The sequence below is a fragment of the Stenella coeruleoalba genome (genome assembly GCF_951394435.1).
Source record: "Stenella coeruleoalba genome assembly, chromosome: 13".
Taxonomy (NCBI): Eukaryota; Metazoa; Chordata; class Mammalia; order Artiodactyla; family Delphinidae; genus Stenella; species Stenella coeruleoalba.
The window spans coordinates 51,946,048-51,966,299 of record NC_137159.1 but is presented as its reverse complement, the minus strand read 5'-3'; the positions used below and the strand labels follow the sequence as shown (position 1 = coordinate 51,966,299).

The window sequence follows — 20,252 nt, the reverse complement described above, 5'->3', positions numbered from 1 at the left end:
TCCACCTCCACATTTACAGGTTCCTGGGTTCCTCTGACTGCAAGTTGGGAAGAAAGATAATAGCGTAAAGGAAAAAAATGTTGCGTGCCATTCCAGTTCTACAAGGATCAAGCCATTAGCCACTGCAATTGACCACCAACAGTGTGCCCCGAGGGGAATTCAGGATGGAGGAAAACAGGAAACTTTGTGTACTTCGGATATACTGATCCTTAGATAGGTAAGATGCATCTCTCAGGAAAAATTCCAAATAACCCCAGGAAATATGAAACTGCCGGAGTCTCAGCCAGGGACTGAAGAAGATGCAGGGACTTGGTTGAGAGGACCATGTCGGGTGTCTGGGAACTGGGAGAACAAGGCACCCGGGCTTCCTATCTTTTTATGTGTTGGCAGAATGAAGAAATAAACATGGATGGTGAAAACATGGTCTAGGATCAAGAATCACTTAATAGCTTAATAGCCCAGAGAAGGCACTGTTTTTCCAGTGAAGTTCAGAAATCTTTATTTCCTCCCTTCCCTGACCGTGTGGCAAGAGAGCAGAGGCTTTGTAGGATAGAAGAAACCCTATTAATTCCAGGCTCCTTCCCCTTTCCTTCCCCTGAAGTTTGAGTTAGTTATAGATCTAGTTCATTTTTCAGCCCTCCCTCTGCCATGCATCCATTCTACCATTTGCTCATTTATTCATTAATTCAATAACATTTCTTGAGTACCTTCTAGGTACCAGGCACTGTGCTAGGAGTTACCAGAGAAACAAATACAAACAAGATATGATCTCTTCCTTCAACAAGCTCAGTGTCTGATGGATAAAGCATTCTCATTCTGTTTAACCAACGCCTACACTTTTTCTATGGCTCTTATCCTCTGTCCTCTCTCGAATCACCAATTACTCCCCCTCAGCCCATCCCCACGATCATATAATCTTGCTCTGGTTTCTTCCCCGCTACACTGCTGAAACTACAATCTCCATGCAAATTCAGTGGTGCTTCTCCTCTGTTTTTACTTGCCCTCTCAGTACTATTCCTCAGTCAGCTATCCCCACTTTGAAACACGTTCTTCTCTTGTTTTCTGATGCCATGTACTCTTGGTCCTCCTCCTACCTCACTGACTATTCTTTCTTGGGTTCTTTTCACTGACTTCTCATCTTCTGCTCAACCTGTAAATATCAGAGTGCTTACTGTTCTATCCTTAGTCCCCTTCTTTGTCTCCCTACCCACTGTCCTTCTGTGATTTCATCTGGTCGTATGGCTTTAGCTGCCATTTGCAAGCAGATGACTCCAAAAGGTAGATCTCTAACAATGACCTCTGCCTGTAAGTCCTCACTCCTCTAAACAACTGCTTACTTGACATATCCACACGAGTGTCTAACTGGCATCGCAAATTTAACTTGGCCCACCAAAATATTCATTTTCACCCCCAAACGTGTACCTCTCTGTTTTTCCCATTTTAGTGACTATCACTGCCATCCATTTAGTTGTTCAAGCCAAACTCGAGGAGCCATCCTTTTTGCCCCCTCAACTTTATTGAGGTATAATTGACATCCAGGAAACTATCATCTGCTACCTACCTTCATTCTTGCCCCATTTTAGTCCGTGAGTCAATTGTTTAAGCCATTTATAGGTGAGCGTTCTATAACTTGTAGCTGAACCCATTCCTAACAGGCAAATAACTTGGTACCAGAAGTAGGACACAAAAAAAAAACAGATACTAAAACGTGAAATTGGCTAACAGAAGGTTAAGGTAGCCAGTGGTAAAGACTCTATTCCAAATGGAAAGTTGGTGACCTACATGTTAAGCAGTAGTTAAACTGTTGAACTGCTGTCACTTGCTGGACCTTGGGAAAAACCCACATGCCATCCAAAGTTGTATTGCGGGAGAAATCTCAGGAACAATACAGAACATTCATGACTGTTGGCTTTTTTTTTTTTCCTTTTTTAAGTAGCTTTCAGCAAAGTCCTTCAAGAGAGTGGCAAATCCAGATTAGGGATAACTGATTGGAAAGCAGAGATTAAAGAAAATAAGGCCTTGGTGGGAAAGGAACAGCTTACCTGCAGTTTACAACCTAAATTAGCTGAGTCCCACAATTTGGAGACTTGCTGGGTTGAAATAAATAATTTTCTTTAAATACCCAAGCTGAAGCCAGCACAAATGGAGACAGGGAAGAGGCAGCTTTATCAGGAGAGAAGATGGAGGCCCAAGGTAGCAAAGATGGACTATAGGTGGCTTCTGTACCTGCTGTGTTTTGAATTGTCTCCACTGCAATTAAGCACACAGATACCAGCCCCTAGAAGACTTAAATATTCTAATAGTTGGCTTTGCTTGTTTTGCAGAAAGAAACATTTGAGGTATACACAAGAAACTAATGAAAGAGAACAGAGGTAAGAATAAGACCTCATTTTATATCTTTTTGTTTGGCTTTAATTTTTAAAAAACCAAGTAAATATATTAATTATTTTGGGGGAAAATATAATCTTTCATTAGAAAACCATTTGAAGACTCCCTAGATAAGTTATTTGATTGTGATTACTCATGTATGGAATTGACCAGAAGCCTAACAAATGATTGAGGCAATCATGTGTCCCTAAAATCTCAAGCCTGGTCAATATTGGTCTGTTCCTGTTTAAACAAGGGAAGGGCTGCCAGATTTCCCAACAAGAACTTAATACACTGCCACTGACTGGGGGATACTACGTATTTTTCCATTCTTTTTTTCTGAAAGGAAGTATTTATTATTTTTTCACATTGTGCATTGAATGTGTTTCCCTGTATTTTTTGTTTGGTTTTGTTTTTTTACATTTTATTGATGCACGATTGTTTAGAAAAAACACACTTCTGTTTCCCTTTACTCACACACACAATACTTCTGACAGCAGATGTGTGGTTTTCCCCACACCAAGCAATTCCTTACAACACCAGCTGAGCGTCCTACAGTGCAATTCAATTCTGACACTAACTGAAGTTAGTACAATCCCCACAAGTAAAGGGCTCAGCCCCATAAGACTGCCACCCACTTCAGATGCCAAGCACAATTAGTAGGTCCCCAGGTTACCCATGACTTCTGTCCGACTTTACAAATTGAAGGCTCCCATGACTCCCTCCTGGGATTTGATCACTTGCTAGAACAGCTCACAGAGCTCAGGGAAACACTTAAATTTACCAGTTTATTATATAACACAGGATATCATAACGGGTACAGATGAACAGTCAGATGAAGAAATACATAGGGTGAGGTCTGGAAGGGTCCCAAGCACAGGAGCCTCTGTCCCTTTGGAGCTGGGGTGCCCCATCCTGCAGACACGTGGATGTGTTCCACCAACCCAGAAGCTCTCCAACCCTGTACTATTGGGATTTTCATGGAGGCTTCCTCACATAGGCGTAATTGATCATTAACTCAACCTCCAGTCCCTCTCCCCTTTTTGGAGGATAGTGGGTAGAGCTAAAAACTCAAAGTGTCTAATCATGATTTGGTCTTTATGGTGATCAGACCCATCCTGAAGCCATCCAGGGGCCCACCAAGGGTCACCATATTAGAACAAAGGACACGCCTATCACCAAGGAAATTCCAAAGCATTTGGAACCAGGGTCAAAGGCCAAGTATTAGAACGAAAGATGCTTCTTATCACTTGTGAAATTACAAGTGTTTTAGAAGCTCTGGGCCAGGAACCAGGGGCATATATGTAAATATATATTTTTTTCTATTATTTCAGAATAGTATACACAGAAGTACCCATACAGAAAAGCATACAGCTCAATAAATTTTCGGAAATTGAACACCCCCATATAACCAGCACCCAGATCAAGAAACAGAACATTACCAACACCCTAGGAGACCCGCCTGTGCTCCCTTCCAAGCACCACCCTCTTCCTAAAAGGTAATTGCTATCCTGACTTCTAACACCACAGAGCAGTTTTACCTGTTTCTGTATTTTCTGTAAATGGAATCCCACAGTACATACTCTTTTATCTATGGCTTCTTTTACTCAACATTATGTTGAGATTCATTCATAGTGTGTAGATTTTGAGCATTCTCATCTCTGTATGCTATTCTCTTTTCCCTTCTACTGTCAGTGGATATCTGGGTGGTTTCCAATTTTAGGTTGTTATAAATTATGCTACTTCAGCATTGTAGAACATGTCTTTTCTTGCACAACTGTTCAGGTCTCTGTCAGGTATTAGCCTAGGAGCAGAACTGCTGGCTCCTGGGAATGCAGATGTTCAGCTATATTAGATAGTGCCAAAAGGTTTTCCAAGTGGCTGTGTCAGTTTACACTCCAGCAAGAGTTCTATTGGTCCCCATTCTCTCCAACACTTGGTACGTCCCATCTTTCTCATTTTAGCGGAAAATGAACTTGTCTTAGCTTAAATCATCCAACCATGAGAAGCCACATCTGGACCTGAAAGGGGCCTGCACGGTACACAGAGTACCTGGACTCCCAGCTGTATGTAGGAGCTGGCTGGGACTCTAGGATTACCTCCTCTATGGAGTGAGCTCCCCGCATGTCAGATGTGTATGTGAGAAAGAGGGATGCGCATGGGTTTCAGGTAACCAAAGAGCTACACCGGGCCAACGCGGATGAGTTTGAGTCGGTGGTAGCCCAGTTTCCATTTTCAACACCCTTCTCTCTTGTCTGTCTCCACAATGAAGGCTAAAAAACGTTAAACACTCACTTCCCCATCTTTTCTGCAGCTAGATGGCTAGGTAACATAGTTCTGGGCAATGAGACGGAAGGGGAACTTGGGAAATCTTGCTTTTCTGATAAAAGAGACAAGTGACGGGTGCAGACCTTTCCCCTTCCTCCAGCCCTGAATGGGGACGTACCGTCTCAGCAGTCATCCTCAATCATGGACGGAAGTGGGAGAGAATTTAGAAAGGCTGCCCTAACGCTGTGGGCCACTGAACCAACACCAGCAGCTGCTTACTTCCGGATATCCTGTTATGTGCAGAGAACTCCTATTTGTTTAAGCCACTCGAAGACAGTTACTTGCAATCCAAAGCATTCTCACGTGATACAGAGGTCCAGCAAGATGTGGACTCAGATGTGAACTGGATTTATCAGTGTGAGGTCACTGGGGGCTCAGAGAGCAGTTTACGTGGAGTGCTGGGCAGCAGCCAACGTACGGTGGGTGGTGAGTGGCTGGTGGGAAAGACTGGGTACGGCAAGTATGGGCAAGCCTCTCATGCTTGGCTGTGAGGGAAAGGAAAGTAGTTAGAGGGGGACACAGGATCCAGAAGTGTTGTCTTTAAGGTGGAAGGCCTTGTGCATGTTTAAATCCTTTTGGGAAGGAGCCAGCAAAAATGACACTGTAAAGAGCAGAATGGACAAAACTGAAAGAACAAGGTTATTGAGGAGGCAGGAGAGAATGGATACAAAGCCCAGATGGGTGTTAGCCTGAAATGTGGGAGGCATGGCTATTTTCTGAGAGAGCCGTGATTGGGGGAAGGGCAGGTAGATTGAGTGGGTCAGAGTTTGAAATCATCATTGTGTATCTGGGAAAGCAAGCTGCCTAAAGGAGATAGAAGACTTCCTGGCCTGAGTTGAAGGCTCAGTTGAAATTGGAGATTGTTCATTTAGAGTGGTACGGTCTGCATAATTATTTGATTATATACAATGGTTAATGTACATTTCATGAATTTTAATTTAAAAAAATTTTGCATCTAAGTTACACATGGATGTGGCTAGAAAAAAAGTAGAACAGAAAGTTGTCTAATAAAATACCAAGTTCCTCTCTCTCAGTCACCAACTCTTCCCCATCTCGCTAGCTGCTGTTTATGACCACACTAGGGTTGGGTGGGGGGATGGACTGGAGTAAGGGGGATAAGGAAGTTGTTACGGCTCTGCTCTCCCCACTCCATCTGACTGAGTGCCTTTGTGTGGCTCCCCTGCTGAACCCCTCACTGCAGTCCCCCTGACATGGGTAGCACCTCTCTTTTGGAAGGCTCGTGGTCCTCTCTCAATGTCTGGTTTTCCCCAGCTGTCCAAGAGATACTCTTCTGGGCAGAATCCCTTTAAAAATGATCCCAACCTGGTTCAACGGCTCATGACTTGGGTTAGGTTTGAGAGGAGACCAGGGTAGAGTCCCCACTTTCCCTTGGGTGTTTTTGTTTGGTTTTTTTTTTGCGGTACGCAGGCCTCTCACTGTTGTGGCCTCTCCCGTTGCGGAGCACAGGCTCCGGACGCGCAGGCTCAGCGGCCATGGCTCACGGGCCCAGCCGCTCCGCGGCATGTGGGATCTTCCCAGACCGGGGCACGAACCTGTGTCCCCTGCATTGGCAGGCGGACTCTCAACCACTGCGCCACCAGGGGAGCCCTCCCTTGGGTGTTTTCCAGGAGGTGGCAAGCCCCGTGGGGCCCAGTATGGAACCTGAACAATGGAGAAGCAATTCTGAGAGTGATGTCTAGGAAGATGGGCCTGAGAGCATCCTCAATCCCTCAAGCCCTCAAACCCCAGCATGGTTCAGCCAAAGGAGGCAAGACTTCCAAAGCCCTCCAAGAGGGCTAGTGTGAGAGCAAAGCACACCAGATGAGACCTGGGATGAGGAAGATGCAAAGCAGATCCACCTGACAGAGACAGGCCATGGCAGAACTTTGGACATCAGTGGCACATGCAGAAAGCACAGGGGTGTCCTGTCCTGGGCGTATTTGCCTCCAGAGCCATTCCTCACTCTTCCCCTCTTGTGTTCTGCATCACAAGCAGGCTGACCCCAGTGGGTTGCATTTCCTAGCCTTCCCTGTCAGCTGGCTTCCTGCTGGCTCAGCTAATAGAGAGTACCAGCAAGGGATCAGAGGATGGAAGGAAGAAGCTGCCTCTACTGGGAAGGGAGACCCAGTGAGTTTTAGGAATGCCAGGTACTCAGATTGAAATCCACCTAGATTCCCCCATCCTAATTCCCAAGGTCCCATATGTTCTTCATCAATGCCATAACTTTCTCATAAGAGACAGGATTCGTTTTGTAAACAAAAAGAACAAAGGGTGTCACTCATCCCCTTATACAAAGGGTTAAGTCGTAACCCACTATAGTTGTCCACCAGCGGTGCACCCTGAGCAGAATTCCCGATGGGAAAAACATGATGAGACAGTCTGTGCTTTGGATACACGGGACCCTAGATAATTAAGACGCACATTTGAGGAAGAATTTCAGTGATCCCAAATTCTTGCATCTTCCCAGACATAGATATCTATTCTTTGTCATTAGCAGTAATCTTTTACGAAGATGTATGCTTGACTATAGGTATTTCCCGGCTGAAAAATTAATATATATATATACCGGCTCTGCAAGGCTCCGGACGTGCAGGCTCAGTGGCCATGGCTCACGGGCCCAGCCGCTCCGCAGCTTGTGGGATCTTCCCGGACCGGGGCATGAACCTGTGTCCCCTGCATCGGCAGGCGGACTCTCAACCACTGCGCCACCAGGGAAGCCCATTGTGCATTTTTTAAGTTGACAGTTTGTAAATTCATCTTACGTTATAATATAGATTACCACAGTATCAGACGCTGCATCTGGATTTTAGCTGCTTGTGTTCAGGAGCTCTAAGACAAAAGAGATCTTTTAGGACATTTTTAGAGGCACTGACTCGCTTGAGGCAAGATTTTTAAATTCTGGGTTGGTGACTTTTTAAATTAATTTTTTAAAAATTCTCCATTCATTCATAATGACCCATCACTGTTCATACAGAGCATGAGTACTAGAGGGTCCATGCAGATATTCCAAGGGTGCTCAGGCACAGGTAGTTTTAGAGATTACTTTCCAGCCTGTCCATTTTTCTATGCACTCCATGAAAACTGACCTGCCTGATAAGGACCTGCCTTAGAACATCACACCATTTGTCCCTTTCACAGTCATGTTCCCTCCCCCCTTTAAACAATGAAATGCCACCCTGAATCTTACTAAGATGCATTGTCCCAGGGTATAAGAACCTCAGGATAACCACAAAGGGGGCAATTCAAAATACTGATGTCAGTAAAACCTGCTTAATCTGGGCAGTGGGGTAGGGTTTTGTATTTCTCCGTCTCTTATTCATATTTCTGATAAGGGCAAAACATGGTGCTAAAAGTTTGGAATTCTGGCTTCTCTTGGGATGTTCTTTTTCAGCTATACTATAAACTGGGGTGCTGGGAATGATACCCATCTGTATTTAATGACCCCACTTCTTCCATCCCTGACTATTATCAAAGAACACTTAACTCCTGACGAAAATTCCCACAACTGTTGGTTTCTTAAACTTCTAAGTATATATACCTCCCTTCTAACAAGTCAAATGCATTAGCATTTTTTAATACCCCTTTTGTCTCCCTCTCCTCCCCCATCATGTTGTTCTTGTTTGGAATTTTTTTTTTAATAAATTAATTTTATTTATTTTTCTATTTTTGGCTGCGTTGGGTCCTCGTTGCGGTGCACGGGCTTCTCATTGCAGTGGCTTTTCTTATTGCGGAGCACGGCGTGCGGGCTTCAGTAGTTGTGGCAGACGGGCCTAGCTGCTCCGCGGCATGTGGGATCTGCCCGGGCCAGGGCTCGAACCCGTGTCCCCTGCATTGGCAGGCAGATTATTAACCACTGCGCCACCAGGGAAGCCCCTGGAATTTTTGACATTAGTTATTTTGGATAAACATTCTCTTCTTTAGTCTTAGCTTTTTAATTTTTTTAAACAGCAATAAATTTATCAAAATATTTGATCACCCTGACATCTCATATCTCTTGAAGGTTCTCCTGGATTTGTTTCTCTTACATAAACACTTCTTTTAAAGGTATTTTCATTGTGGATTTTTGTGTGTTAAACTTCTGAGGCCTTGTGTGCCTGAGAATGTTCTTATTACTTTCTCTCATTGAAATGAAAATTTGGCTGTGTTGTACATAAAACTTCAGGTTCGAGCTCTTTCCCTTCAGTATCTAAATAAAGAAATAAATACATTATCATAAGAAAAGCGATCTTACGATCATCTAAAAAGATGGGGGAAAAAGGTGTTTGACAAAAGTCAATACCTGTTCATAATAAAAATGTTCTGCAAGCTAGAAACAGAAAAGTAGTCTCTCAACCTGATAAAGGGCATCTATTAAAAACCCACAGTTGGGACTTCCCTGGTGGTCCAGTGGTTAAGACTCCGTGTTCCCAATGCAGGGGGCCCAGTTTCAATCCCTGGTCAGGGAACTAGATTCCGCATGCCACAACTGAAAAGATCCCGCATGCCACGAGGAAGATCTCACATGCGGCAACAAAGATCCTGAGTGCTACAACTAAGACCCAGCGCAGCCAAATAAATAAATAAATATTAAAAAACAAAAACCCACAGTTAATGTTCTTGTAGCAGAAGACCGAATACTTTGCCCCTAACATCAGGAACAAAGCAAGGACACTTCAACACTTCTATCGACCATTTTAGTAGAGCTTTAAGCCACTGCAAAAAAATATATAAAAGCCACACAGATTGGAAAGGAAAAAGGAAAATGGTCTTTACTCACAGATAACATGATCATGCAGATAGAAAATCCTTCTAAGGAATCTACAATAGAACTATTAAGTAAATTCAGCAAGGCCACAGGCTGCAGGTCAATATACAATAATCAATGTTATTTCTGTATGTTAACAATAAACATGTAGAAAACGAAATTTTTAAAATACCATTTCAACAGCATCCCAAAACGTAAAATACTTAGGGATAAGTCTAATTATTTTAAGCACACTTTTTAATAGTCTTGAAACTGAGGGCAGTCAACAATTAGAATCCTTGAACTATAACTTGCTTAATAAATAATAACTTGTAACCTGCCTTCACTAATCAAGCTTGCTTTAATTGTTCTTGCAAATTGCATACCCTCCAAGCTTCACTGTAGCCTGGGCAATATATCATAAGATTCCTTTAACCACCCCCTCCAGATAAAACCTCTGACATATGAGTCGCTATAGTAATGGTTTCTTATTTTATTTTTTTTATTATTAAATTTTTTTAATTTTTTAAAATTTTGTTTCATTTTTGGTTGCCTTGGGTCTTCATTGCTGCGTGTGGGCTTTCTCTAGTTGCGGCGAGCGGCGGCTACTCTTGGTTGCAGGGTGCAGTCTTCTGATTGCACTGGCTTCTCTTGTTGCGGAGCATGGGCTCTAGGTGCGTGGGCTTCAGTAGTTGCAGCACGCGGGCTCAGTAGTTGTGGCTTATAGGCTCTAGAGCACAGGCTCAGTAGTTGTGGCGCACGGGCTTAGTTGCTCCATGGCATGTGGCATCTTCCCAGACCAGGAATCGAACCTGTGTCTCCTGCATTGGCAAGCAGATTCTTAACCACTGCGCCACCAGGAAAGTCCCAGTAATGGTTTCTTAAGTTGTTTTTCAGGAACATGGAGTTAGTCTTGCCCAGTTCAAACTGGTCAAGCACACTGACCATTCAACTGGGCCTGTGCAAGTGTCGGATGGATAACCTATTGTTGTGAGAGGGACAAAAACTCCATCATCAGATCATGCTAATGCCACCATTTTCTGAACACGTGTCTCATGAAGAAGCATGTAACTCAGATACACTGCGCAGAACACTGATTACTTCACCTTTTTCTTATCTTCAACCCCCTTTCCCCATGCTCAGACCACCCTGCTTCTTTATCCTGTAAATATCCCAAGCCCCTCACCTTTAGGGAGGCGGATCTGAGACTTGTTCTCCCATCTCCTCGCTTAGCTGTCTCGTGGATAAACCCTTTCTCTGCTGCAGACTTCCATGTCTCAGTGTTTGGCTTGTTGCAGAGTGGGGCAAACAAAGCTGGTTTTGTAATAGTCTGGTAATTCTGTTCAATATTATCCGAAGTTATTGTGGTCTCGTCCTGCTGCTGTGTTTATTCTTTTTGACTCTGCGAAAGCGTACCTCAGAGACATTTAGTTATCTGCATGCAAATGATATACTTGCTTATTTTAAGGAGAATAGTCATTAGGCTGTTGTCAACAAAAAGGGCTTTATAGGGCTTGCCTGGTGGCGCAGTGGTTGAGAGTCCACCTACCGATTCAGGGGATGCGGGTTCGTGCCCCGGTCCGGGAAGATCCCACATGCCGCGGAGCGGCTGGGCCCGTGAGCCATGGCCGCTGACCCTGCAGGTCCGGAGCCTGTGCTCCGCAATGGGAGAGGCCACAACACCGAGAGGCCCGCGTACCGCAAAAAAAAAAAGGGGGGGGGGGGGCTTTATAAGAGAAAAGAAAAAACTACAGACACTCTAAGCACAGTAAGTTTTTGGATTCTTTCCATTTGATATTTGGGTGGGGGGAGGCGAATTGATTAGCTGTCATCTAGCAGAGTCTGGTCTGTGAAGTGTGCTCCTGAACGGGTTGCTTAGGCTAAACAAAGGAAATAATTTCAGCCACTGACAGATTCTTCTGACAACTTGAAGATTTTAACTGTGGAATATTCATGCCAGGCCAAGGCTACCATGTTAGGCGAGGTCCATACCACTTCTCTCCTCAGAATTTCTCAGTTCTCACTCATGGTGATGATTTCCTCCTGCATTTTGTAAGTTTAGATGATGAGCTCATCTTTAGTGACGTTTTGTCTATGGGAATCCTGTGTGGTCCTAGTGGAGAGTGTATTCCTTTCAAAGAGATTTTATATTTGCTTCTATCTGCTTGGTATCCATTTTTAAGTTAATTTTTCAACTTGTGGGCCCCTGGTTTCTATAGGTAGTATAAGATTGAACTCTAGACCTGAGTAAGGGCAGACTATAATTTTAAATTCTCAGGGGAAATTTTTTTAACCAAATCAAGAGGCTCAACCAGGAGATTCTCTGTTTCCTTGTGCATTTCTGCAGTTTTGTTTCTGGTACATGCTTTCACCAAAGGTACAGCCCTTGCAGAGTTCTAACTTTATGTGAAAGCATCAAGTCTATCTCTTCATTCTTGTTAACCCAAGGTCTCTTCTGTTGCTATATGTCCATTAAAACTCAAAATCCTTGGATCCTGAGACAGTAAACCCCAGGGAGGCCTCCGCCTCACCTTATCTGACTCCCGCTCTCCCCTACCCCACAATTTAACTCCCTCTTAGTTTTGTGACCACTGAGAATGTTCCCTACTTTCTTGTGAGCTTAGCTTTCCAATGAACAGAAAGCTTTATTTATTTTACCAGCATTTTAAGGTGTTTTGAAAGAAACAGAAGTGAATACATTTATGGAATATATTCAGATACACGAAGAAAAATATATTATAGGACATATTGAATACAAATGTTTTAAATTAGAATATGTGACAGTAATATCTCGAAGACTATCCTGAATAACACATATTCCCTGTGATACTCATAAAAAATACCTGAATATTCATTGGATATTTTCAAGAGTTAAGTTTTTGGTAAATCACGCATTTGGCAAATTGGGAGTAGCTTGGACATTGAACTAACTGATCCTTCTGTGAACCGGCCTTTAGGGATCTGGGCTGCTTCCAATCAGCTTCCAGTACTTTTTTAAAATACAGGTCAGTTCAGTACACTGCACTTGTTTTTCAGTAAAATGCTGACACGTGTCTGCTCAGAATAAATTAACTTGACTATATCAACTGACTTACTTGGTGGAAAAAGGCAATTCACAAACCAGTTCCTATGCTGACTTTTCTCCGGACTTTCCCCCAGATTCCCACCATTACGGTTTAATCTTCTCTAAGTAACATTAATAATTATTTTCTTTTCTCCACCCAATCTCTCACACAGTTTTAATAACAATAAATGAAGGGATAGACTCGTGAATGAAGCAGTTAATCAAAGTTTTTCCTGTCTATTTAGTATTTTTTTCTTCCAGTTTTATTGAGATATAATTGAGATATAGAGCACTGTGTAAGTTTAAGGTATACAGCATAATGATTTCGTTTAACATATACCATGAAATGATTATCACTATAACTTTGGAGAACATACATCACCTCATATAGATACAAAATTAAAGAAATAAAAAATGTTTTTTCTTGTGATGAGAACTCTTAACAACTTGTCACATATAACATACAGCAATTGTACATCACGCTGTACATTACATCCCCAGTACTTATTTATCTTATAACTGGAAGTTTGTACCTTTTGATAATCAATTTTAAAAGAATGGTAAACTTTTAAAATTTTATTTATCGTAGTGACACCTGTTGACCTATACCTGAAATTCTGATTATTATAAATATACTGAAGAACGCAATGATAGAAATAGAGAAAAGAAGGATGAGGCAACAGAAGCATTTTAAAAAGTATTAAATTGTACCTCGTTAAAAAAAAAGAGAGAGATTGTAGGAATTGAATATTGAAAGCCAAAAGAGCTGAAATGTAGGACACAGACAATATTAACATTGAGTTCAGAGATGAATGAAAGTGAATTCTAAAACCCAGGTGGGAGGGGAAGGCTTTACAGAGTAGGTGAGTGTTGAGCTGGAGCCCCTGGGTATTGATTCAGGAAACTAGGATCCTTACAAGCCATTGGCTAAACAAACCCAATAAACTATAGGTTACAGCCTGACTATTCACATTATAAAAGTCTCTTCCTATAGAGGGCATTTTTTATGATGATCATTTCTGCTTTTCTAATAATATTTAATTTTACAAAACTTCAATTGATACGTTACTTTCCAGCATCGCAGCCGCTGCACGAACGGAGGTAGTTACTTGTTCTGGAGCTTTCCCAGCCACAGTGTTTACTCCAAGCATTAGCTCAAACCCTCTGCTTAGTCATCAGTTGTTTCACTATTCTTTGTAAGTAATTAGGATAAGTGTTCTCAGGGTCAACAGTACACTCACACCACCCTTGACATGGATGAAAGGAATGTGTTAAAATTAAAGGGACTTCTTTTGACAGGACATGCTTTTTCAGAAAAGGGTAAAGGTTTGAACCCTTCTGATCCTTCTGGAAGAATGTTAGATTTTAGGGGCTGCCTTACATGCAAAGAACCATGCAGAGTGTTTACATGAACCTCTCTATACTGATTGATGGCTCAATCTTTACTGTTTGGAGGTAGAGTGGGGGAAGAGGAGATTAAAGCAGGTCCATTTTAGATGCCGTCCTTTGGGTTTATTACCAGAATTGCCAAGAGGATTTTAATAAACAACTTTCTCCCATCCAAGTTTAAGGAGAGAGTTCATTGTAAAATGCTATTGTGTACTTTGTCTTATTTTTCTTGGAAGGTCCTTATAAACTTGCTCCATATCTGCTCAAAATGCTTCAAGAAATGCTCATGGGCTTCCCTGGTGGTGCAGTGGTTAAGAATCCGCCTGCCAATGCAGGGGACACGGGTTCGAGCCCTGGTCCTGGAAGATCCCACATGCCGCGGAGCAGCTAAGCCCGTGTGCCACAACTACTGAGCCTGTGCTCTAGAGCCTGTGAGCCACAACTACTGAGCCCATGTGCCACAGCTACTGAGCCTGCGCTCTAGAGCCCATGCTCCACAACGAGAAGCCACCGCAATGAGAAGCCTGTGCACTGCAACAAAGAGTATAGCCCCTGCTCTCCGCAACTAGAGAAAGCCCATGCACAGCAACGAAGACCCAATGCAGCCAAAAATAAAAAAATAAAAGAAATGCTCACATACTTTTTATCCTTTGTGATCAAAACCTTTCCTCTGGTGTTCTGAGTGGCTTGGCGAGGCCAATCCAGAGTCGATCAGAGGTATGTATTATTTACACCTGCAACCTATGATGGACGGAGACCACATCTATGTACACACTGGGGACGGGGACTTCCCTGGTAGCGCAGTGAATAAGACTCCACGCTCCCAATGCAAGGAGCCCGGATTCGATCCCTGGTCAGTAAACTAGATGCCACATGCATGCTGCAACTAAAAGTTTGCATGCCACAACTAAGGAACCCATGTGCCACAATTAAGGAGCCCACCTGCTGCAACTAAGGAGCCAGCAAGCCGTAACTAAGGAGACAGCAAGCTGTAACTAAGGAGCCTGCAAGCTGCAGCAACTTAACACCAGCACAACTAACTAAATAAATAAATAAATGCTGGGGACACAAGAAAGTGTGAGCCTGGAGCAGAGCTGAAGGCACTGTAGTCTTCCTGTGGACTGGACAGCAGATGGCTGGGCAGCCCCTGGCTCTCAGAGTCAGGCAGGGTGGCTGCAGCTCCAAGGTTGGAGGCCCAGCTGCAGGAGGGAGAGGTTCCTGTGTCAGGGGGAACAGCTCCTCTACTCTGCCTATCTTCCTCTCCCTGCTGACTCAGCCGGGTTTGGGCTTGCCCAGGGCTCAGTTCATTACCTCCTTATCTTTACAACTTTAGTTCCACAGTTTACAAGCAAATTCTTTCTGGGTTTCTTAGCTGAAATCCCTGGGAAGAAGAATCTGGTTTAGGCCATTTTTGTGTGTCAAGCCATCCATAACAGCTAATTGGTCCATGAGTGGCCTGGCTTCCCTTGGAGCAGGAGCCCCCTCTTCTGTCTTGTGGTCACTGGTATCTAAATTCACAAGGTTCCCTGGCCTGGAATGACCTGCTTAGGCATAGTTTGGGGCTATGAATGAGTGGGGCAGGTTCTCCTAGGAGGGAGGAGGGTGACTGATCAGGCCTGAAGCAGCCCTGATGGTGGCCTCTCAAAGTCCCTTGGGGAAGTGTCTCCTTCAGCCTTTCCTCCTGTCGGGGTCCACGTATACCCTGGGGCCTGGGGAAGGAACAGGCCTCTCACAGTCTGCTCTGGAGCCCACTTGTTTTAGCCTGGATTCTTTAAAAACAGCCTGGGGCAAAACTTAACTAAGATTTTATTGGGAAGTCAACATGGAAACTTGGGCAAAGAGAGTGTGTATTGCCTAAATAACTAGCATGTGTCATAACCTAATGCAAAATTTGCTCAACATTGTTACAAATCAAAGAAAGGCTTAATTCTTAATTTTGGCTTATTAGACTGGCAAAAATGTAAATATCCAGTGTTAGGAGGGTATAGGGAAAATGTAAGAGAGGGTATACTCTCACAATGGAAATGCTCACCAGAAGCCTTGAAAAGGTGCATACTGTCCAACCCAGCAATTTCATTTGTAGTAGGAATTTGAAAATTCACAGGATACTCCCTAGTATGAAACACAAATGCAGCCCTTTGGTTTTCTACAACTGATCTTATTTCCTCTAAAGCAACTATCTTGATGGAAAGTGAGAGAAAACTAAATTTAGTCCACTCCAGTAAATCACAGTTTAATTAAATAATGTAAGCTGTCCATTTAGATCCTCAGTCTATCCAGGGAATTGCTCAGTCTCTCAGCTTTTCTCTCTTCTCCTATTTCACTCCAAGATACTGTTAGGTATATAGGTGATGGGAGGGCTTACATCCTTATGGTGGAAGGGAAAAGCCTCCTTGGAGTTCATGTATGTTACAATCCCATTTTAGTTATTAACAAAGAGTGCAAGTGTGTCAAAGAAAAAACATGTAAAGCTACACAGCAAAATCCTACCTTTGAGTTACCTGTGGGAGGTGGGATTGCCCTGGGTCACTACATTCTTTTACATTTATGTATTAGTTCAGTTTTATAAGAAGCATACATTCATTTTGTAATCAGAAAAAATAATGATGTTTTTGTTCCAATAAAAAACAAATAAGTACAACGAAGGATGTTAAGTGGGAAATTTTGATTGAAATGCCAAGATATGATAGTTACTGATCATCAAAGGTGTGAGTGGACCACAAAGATGCAGATCTTCAAAGGAAATTTTCAAAATCTGGTTACCTGTCTCTTGGTCCTCTCATCTAGGGAATCCCTCACCCAGAAAGATGATATAGGAGAGTCAGAAGAAGAGAAGGTTGCAGCGGGGCAGATTTTGAGGGGAGGATTTCTTTGGGAAAATCTAAGGAGTTACCTGGTCCCTCCACTCCAGTCTAGTAGGAGAGGCCTCAAGGAGACTGACCATTGCAGGAACTTGATGTGGCCTCTGCCGCCACTGGCTGGCCCTGGAAAGCTAAGCAGCCTTGACAGACAGAAGAGGATCTGGGCATGAACTGCTCTACCCTCAGAGTACAGGTCAAAGGAGACAAGAATTCTGGGGACCAGATGAGGAGGGGGCAGAGGCAACGTCCACCTGGGGTGAAGCCTGACCAGCAGGGTGGCCAGTCTCTCAAAAGAGACTCAGCCGTTAGAGGCCGGGAGGCAACTGCTGCAGCAGAGGCTGTGGGAAGCAGAGGAGCAGAAGGAGAGGGAGCTGTGTCTGAGGAACCCAGAAGGGGAATCTCCCGGGGGTCTCCCATGAAAGCCCCTAGGAGTCAGCTTTAAACATCTGCCAGGAATCTATGGGTCCTCAGGTGTAGAACTTATAAATCCATTCTACCAGGAACTTTCCTATCCCCCTTCCCTCTGCTCCTTTTCCAACTTCAACCTTAAAGGTCAGAAGCAGCAGCAAGATGAGGAGGAAGAGAGTAAGAAAGAGAAGAAACTGAACACAGCCTCCTCCAAGGCTGCAGACCGCCCACCTGCCATTGACCCTAGCTTTGTGGGAGTGGGAGAGAAATATTATCTTTGAATGAGGATTTAAACATTGATTAATGAAGTCCACATTTGTGACTTAAAGTGACCCCTGGACTTTTACCTAAGGATGCACAGAAAAATTTATGAGCTTGACAGGACTTTTACACATGGCCAGGAAAAGACCATCCTGACCTCCACTGGAAGTGGTTAGAAAGCCATGGAAGGGGCCTTCCCTGGTGGCACAGCGGTTAAGAATCTGCCTGCCAATGCAGGGGACACGCGTTCAACCCCTGGTCCGGGAAGATCCCACATGCCGCAGGGCAACTAAGCCCACGAGCCACAACTACTGAGCCCACGTGCTGCAACTACTGAAGCCCACACACCTGGAGCCCATGCTCTGCAACAAGAGAAGCCACCTCAATGAGAAGCCCGTGGACCACAACGAAGAGTAGCCCCCGCTTGCTGCAACAAGAGAAAGGCCCGCGCACAGCAACAAAGACCCGACAAAACCAAAATAAATTAATTAATTAATTTTAAAAAATGTAGACACAAACTTTAAAAAAAAAAAAGAGCCATGGAAGGGATGGACTTGGAGGGTATTATTATGCTAAGTGAAATAAGTCAGACAGAGAAAGACAAATACTGTATGATATCACTTATATGTGGAATCTAAAAAATAAAACAAACTAGTGAATATAACAAAGAAGAAGCAGACTCACAGATATAGAGAACAAACTAGCGGTTACCAGTGGGGAGAGGGAAGGAGGGAGGGACAAGGTAGGGTTAGAGGGTTAAGAGATACAAACTATTATGTATAAAATAAATAAGCTACAAGGATATATAGTACAACACAGGGCATATAGCCAATATTTTATAATTATAAATGGAATATAACCTTTCAAAATTGTGAATCACTATGTTGTACACCTGAAACATATAATATTGTATGTCAACTATACCTCAAATTTTTAAAAAGTCAATGGAGGACAAAAATAAAGTGGCTTTGACAAATACAACCCACAAGTCCCGTGTGTTCAACATACTGGTTGTACAAGGTTCCTTTCTTAGAAACCACTCTGCCTTGAGTTCCTAGATACACTGAAACAGTACCACTTAGATGTCAGCAAGAGTCCCTCATTCTTTGGAGGTCTGGGTAATTCCACAGCCTGGAAAAGTTTGTTTTTTTTTTCTAACAAAAGACTATTCATATGAACAGGTTTAATGTAACTTGAAATGTAAAAGATTCGAACCAGTAGTGAAGTATCTAATTCTTATTTCAACTTAAAAAAATAATTAAAATAAATAAAATCAAAATAGGATAGTGACCAGAATAATAGTACCATTATAATCACATTAAATAGAAAAGCTTCCATCAACATTTTAAGAATGTAATAAATGCAGTATGATACATTTTAAAATACTCCACTCAATTTTGTAATCCATTTTCATAAAAATGTTACTTAGAAGAGAGGCTTGGACACCCCTGGAAAAATGAGAAATCAGCTTAGAAATACATAATATGCCAGGATTTACTAATTCACTGTTAAAAAGTAGCTTATATTTCTCTTAGATATTTTAAACAAATGAATAATTATATTTCACATATAAGACAGGTGGTACTTCAGCTACATTAGAATTATATCAACTTTTAGATGTACATTTAAATTGTCACATTTTATAAGAAGTTAATTTTCATTTCTCCTTATTTTAAAGGCTCACCAGGTTTGCCAGTATAGTATTAGGATCAGCAAATGTTGGACTGAACTACATTTAGTTATAATATGTCTAACATCCAATTTCATGTAATATATGTGAAATGATACACCCCTAAGTGGTATTTAGATATATTTCTTTGAAAAAAATATTAATTTTATGAATGTGATAAGAAACAGCCTTATTCACGGTATGCTTTTTTTTTTTTAATGAGCAGTACAGATAGCAGACATATAACTTCTTACTACCTACACTGACTACTAAGAAATAAAGCCGAACTTTAGAAAAATACAATGCAAGAAAAGATTCAAGTTAAACATATACTCCTTTGGTTAAAAATCATCCCCTTAATAATTTCATCTGTAATCTAAACTCAGCATGTCTCACCAGCCCAAAGTAATCTTCTAAATGTCATTATACTTGTATTACAGTGTTTTTTTCAATCCAGTATTTATGGAGGTCACTGGGTTGCGGCAACAAAATATTTTAACTCTAGGAAGAGAGTGTAGCCTTGTTGCATCAGCTCATTTGACAGATGTCTTTCTTTAAAGGTTTTATTTTAGAAACCTCTGACACATGTCGTTTTCTTCAGATACTGTATATCCAAACTTTTTATAGAAACCAGAGTTTTATGGTAGACATTCAAGGGTAATATTATAACAGTTCAGTTTCTTGCTTAGCAAAGTAAGGGTTGATAATAACAATTTGCCAAGCTGCTTTCCTCTGCATTCATCACTAACAACAACATCTTCTATTCTTCCTCTCTTAGCACAGGAATGGATTAATTTATGTTCTATTATCAGAGTTGCTATAGCAACTATCTGTCCTAAAGTTACATCTTCCACAACTGTAACATAATAATCCCCAGATTACTTCATGTGCTCAAAAGATTTCATAAATTGTTCCGGGTTGACAACTCCAGTTTCTGTCAGCTGACCTACTACCTTAAAAAAACTTCTATTTAAATCAGCAGTACAAAGAGGCCTCAAAACCAAACCTTCTCCAGGATGTGTTGGGGAAATGGCTAGAGAAAATGTAGCTGTATTCTGACTCCAATCCTCTTCTTTGAGTAGACTTGGGTCAAACAGAGGCGTTTCATCAGGTTTCATCTTTGCATTAAGGTCAGTAGAGACCTGCAGTCGGCGCTCCTCTCCTGGCCCGTTGGATTCTCAC

The 20,252-nt window shown here is 42.4% G+C and overlaps 1 long non-coding RNA gene and 1 pseudogene across 2 annotated transcripts; one reads left to right on the top strand and one right to left on the bottom strand.

Moving 5' to 3' along the window:
• The first annotated feature begins 82 nt into the window (after positions 1 to 82).
• On the top strand, positions 83 to 3,848 carry LOC307196385. The gene is made up of 3 exons (XR_013831124.1): positions 83 to 217; positions 2,325 to 2,372; positions 3,702 to 3,848. It is a non-coding gene; the product is annotated as an uncharacterized lncRNA (long non-coding RNA).
• Positions 3,849 to 19,633: 15,785 nt separating this feature from the next.
• On the bottom strand, positions 19,634 to 20,188 carry LOC307195751 (glucosamine 6-phosphate N-acetyltransferase-like; annotated as a pseudogene). The gene has a single exon. The product of its transcript is annotated as a glucosamine 6-phosphate N-acetyltransferase-like (transcript).
• Positions 20,189 to 20,252: the final 64 nt, after the last annotated feature.